This window comes from Gigantopelta aegis, unplaced genomic scaffold, assembly GCF_016097555.1.
Source record: "Gigantopelta aegis isolate Gae_Host unplaced genomic scaffold, Gae_host_genome ctg5497_pilon_pilon, whole genome shotgun sequence".
In the NCBI taxonomy this organism is placed as follows: domain Eukaryota; kingdom Metazoa; phylum Mollusca; class Gastropoda; order Neomphalida; family Peltospiridae; genus Gigantopelta; species Gigantopelta aegis.
Genome location: NW_024534446.1, coordinates 1 through 4,208, shown reverse-complemented (window position 1 = coordinate 4,208; position 4,208 = coordinate 1). Strand labels below are relative to the sequence as shown.

General features: G+C 31.8%; 1 pseudogene; it reads right to left on the bottom strand.

Annotated features, from left to right (window-relative positions):
- Positions 1-220: 220 nt before the first annotated feature.
- LOC121366385 lies at positions 221-1,079 on the bottom strand (annotated as a pseudogene).
- Positions 1,080-4,208: the final 3,129 nt, after the last annotated feature.

Genomic DNA, 4,208 nt, shown 5'->3' with positions numbered 1-4,208 from the left:
GTCAACAATACTCTCTAATTTGCTAAGAGCTGGATGTTTGAACAATATCCTCTGTTAAAATAATAATAATCCACTATATTTATATATCATTCTTTTACCATCTGTTGTAGTAGAGTCTCTTTTAAATGGAAAAGGAACATGTTTCATTTTTACCAGAACTCCTCCAACTTTGAGCCTAACATCAAACAAAATCAATAAACTCAAATACTAACTAATTTACTTGTAACAAAACAGGAGAATGAGTCAGTGCTTCATTGATAGTTAATAGAGCATTAGATGTGTTAATAATAGCAGTATCATGACCCCAGGAAGTTAACAAGAGCTTACGATAACTCTACATTATCACAATAAAAGCAATATCACAAATAGTTTATCTCACTTTAAAAAGGTTTTGGTAGTTTCGTCAAACGAGTTCCTCGTGTCAATAAAAGTGTTTGAGGTCCACATTGCAACTTGTGATAAAGCCATAATTTAAACCAAATAGAATTCATTTCTGGCAGAGCAGGACCTACAAATTTGACATCATTATGACATCATATATCGCAGTAGTAACTTACCAATATGAGGTGGATAACAAACACTCAATGACTGTACTTCCTGACTTAAAGGAGCCATTGATATACACACACTGTAATACAATATATTTGTATATCACATATCATATAAAACTGACCAATAATTCTTTTCTAATAGTCTATTTAATGTTCCGCTGTCTAGTTTGCTCATACTCTCACAATGTAACAAGTCCATACCAAGTCCTTTGTCATCTATTACATCATAAGTAATAATTTAATAATAATTATTATAACATTACCTAAACTTAATTTTGAATTATAACGTAAAAATTGTATAGTATTACGTAAAATAACAGCATGCTGAAAATAACGTTGAGCTTCTCCTTCACCCTCTGGTTCATTGCCAAACTTTATCCAATTCAGTCAAAAAATCATCTAACACTTCATCCGTTAGTTTACCAACTTCAAACATGTTTACAGCATGATTTTTAACCCCTACATAACACAATTACTACTGACATAACATACTATATATTAACTTACAGGTGATAGATTACCCATCATTAAAAAAGGCGTTCAAAGTAGAATCAAGAGAAATCCAATACGTTTTTTTAAAGCCACTTTCAGTAGTTGCACCTTGCTCTATAAATATATAATCTATTAGTTTAAATATTAACTTGCCTGGACTAAAAGACTTAATGTTTTAGCTATTTCTTTTTGAGAGAAATTCTCTGATAAAATATCTTCCATTTCAAGTTCAGGTTGTTTCAATTGCATCACTAAATGTTCCTCTTCGTCTACACGCTCAGCACTCTCCTCTTCCTTTCATGTACCATCATATAGACTGCTATCTCTCGGACAGACTTTTATAAGCAAATCCAAGTCTTATAAACACTGCTATAGCATTCTAATAAATGAAAAATGTAGGTGATTCTATAACAGAAAAACAGCTATATCTAGCTATATCTGGCTCGATGAAACTCTCTTTATATCGCATAATGTATTTACTGTAATACAATCCTCCTAATGTATTTAGCAAATACCAGTTGCTAATAGAGTTTAAAGGTAAACCATAATACCTTGAACTTCTTGAAGATTAATTTGAAGGACATTAGCCAATTCTGAGACTTTGTGTGTTCATTAATTGTAACAAATACTTTATATAGTAATGTCTCAAAATAATCTCCTGATACTCTATTCATTACAAACCCTTGTACATGGAGGTACAACAATATAGTCTGAATCATAAACAGGAATAACAAAATAGATCAGTTGTCGTGTAAAAAAGATCTAAAAATGTCATAGCAATTATATCACCATGGCAACCAGAGCTTACTTCTAATGATAGTTTTGTTAATATAACCAGCTGGTTTAGCTCCATTATTAATAATACTGTCATAACTTTTATGTTCCTCCTGTGTACACCTGCTATATATAAAATATGGAACAATACATCAGATAAGAGGTTAGTAACTCTATATTTCTTCTTCAGTACATATCCAACATTTATTAACCACCATGGTAGGATTAAGATGGTCTTGGAGAGGAGCAGAGGGCCAAAAACTCACTAGGAGATCGCCGACCGCCAAAATCGCTAGTAGAGACAAAAGCGTACTTCACACATTTGTTAAGTAAAATGATATCACATTTTATCTAACCTTTGAACGATATCTGTTCATAATGTCAATATATCATTCATTTCTACCAATACCAGTAGTCGATAACCTATTATAAAAGTCAATAATGACAAATATGACATCCTAACTGACAGTCTCTGCAGTGAAGTTTGGCAAAGAATAATAGCTTTTTGTTCAACCCATTATTGTTTCACAAAATACTATGATAATATTCAAATGGTGTCACTTTTAATCCTTGAACAAACTGGTCTTGAAGATGGTATGGATAAAGCTACAATACTATATACTACAGAATATGAAATATCATAATAGATACCATTAAATTGTCTGACAATGGTGTAAGATCTCCTCATAATACTTGCGTTCATTCTTGTAGATCTGACGAAACTATATAAGTATATTAAATATTACAAATCTCTATATCTTACCAATATTTTGTCTCCAAAGTAACTGATTACTGATACTATATTCTACAACTGCTTTTTCATATATTGTGCTATTGTGTCCTAATCCTATCATACTATCTTGATTTAATGAGATCATTACGACTGGACATAACCTCTTTAATAGACGGAGGTAGTTTATTCCATGGAGTGTTAGTACTTATATACAATCCTAACTTACTTACTCCTGAACCTGACGTCGCCATTTTACACAAATTTTAATAATGAATATTCATAAGATTAATAACCAAGTAATAAATAATGTTTAAATATATTTCTCCTCTTATTTCTGAGCACCAGCTTAGCTAAACGATCAGCCATTTCATTTCCATATATTCCATGATGTCCTCGGACAGTGTCTAAAAAATATAATATTAATATAAATGAAAATAACTGGGACTTTACCCATTCACTGTAATTTGCTACAAGGTGGTGTAATCTCTTTTATATCTGATGGTTCTTCACATGTTCCCCTGTCGTGTCCTCCAATGATTGCTCTCCCATTATAGAATCCATTAGTCATTGCTATAGGTTTATACATTGTGGTAATATTTACTATTTAACAAACTGACCTTTATGTTCTAAACTGCTATCAGTCGAACTTCAACTGACTTATAATTTTGTGACATGCACTCTCTAAAAAGCAGGACATGCTGACTAAAAAATAATATAAATCTATTCTGTCCATTTCTGCATCAATGTATCCATTATCCATCCATTTACCTAAACTAACCACAAGTTCTAGCTCTTTGATTGTTGTGCTCATAAGAACTTTTCATGACGTTACTAAAAAATAGTAACATAATACACAAACGTTACTAAATATAGTAAAATAACGGTAATGTAACTTTTTTAAACTGGGTGTGGCATCAATCCAAAATACACCTACACCTCCACAAGCTCCTTTTTGGCCATTTTTATGACAAGAACCATCTGAATACAATATAGGAAACAGTCTCGTTAATTATAACGTTTAAACAGAGCTATCTTTGTCAGCATAACACAATAACTTGAAAGTCTCTTAAAACCAGCAATCGAGAGAGGGGTTTATAGCTACTGTCTACAAAAAATGTTATTAGTAATTATTAATTTTATTTAACCAGTTACAAAGTTCCGGCGCGTACGTTAGGGTTGTTATGGATTATTGTTAGCAGTGAGTAATATGGAAGGATTAAAAACCCCGATTTTTCCGCATTATAATTTCAAACGTATTACTTAACAGTAAACGTCTTTTGGGGCAAACAAAAGTAGTAAGTTGGCCCCAGGATCTTGCAGGACTTAAAAAGAATATAATTCGAAGAAGAAATAAAAAAATGGTATGAAGGATTATCCAAGTAAGTTATTTGGTTTTTTGTATAAAATTGATTAGGAGCCAAGTGGACGCACAGTTGAAGAGTTTTCTCTTTATAGAAGTATTTCACAAGGGAGGACGAATTTGCGAAGGTTTTAGAAAATTTTATGTAACAAAGGAAGCCCGAAAAATATTTGTTGTTACAATTTAATGAGGGAGCAATTTGGAATTTTATTGGGCCCTTAGTACCATGAGGGACTAGTAAAAACTGTTGGGCATTTTAATTGTAGATTTAGACGGAAAGGTTTATTTAAAAGGAAAT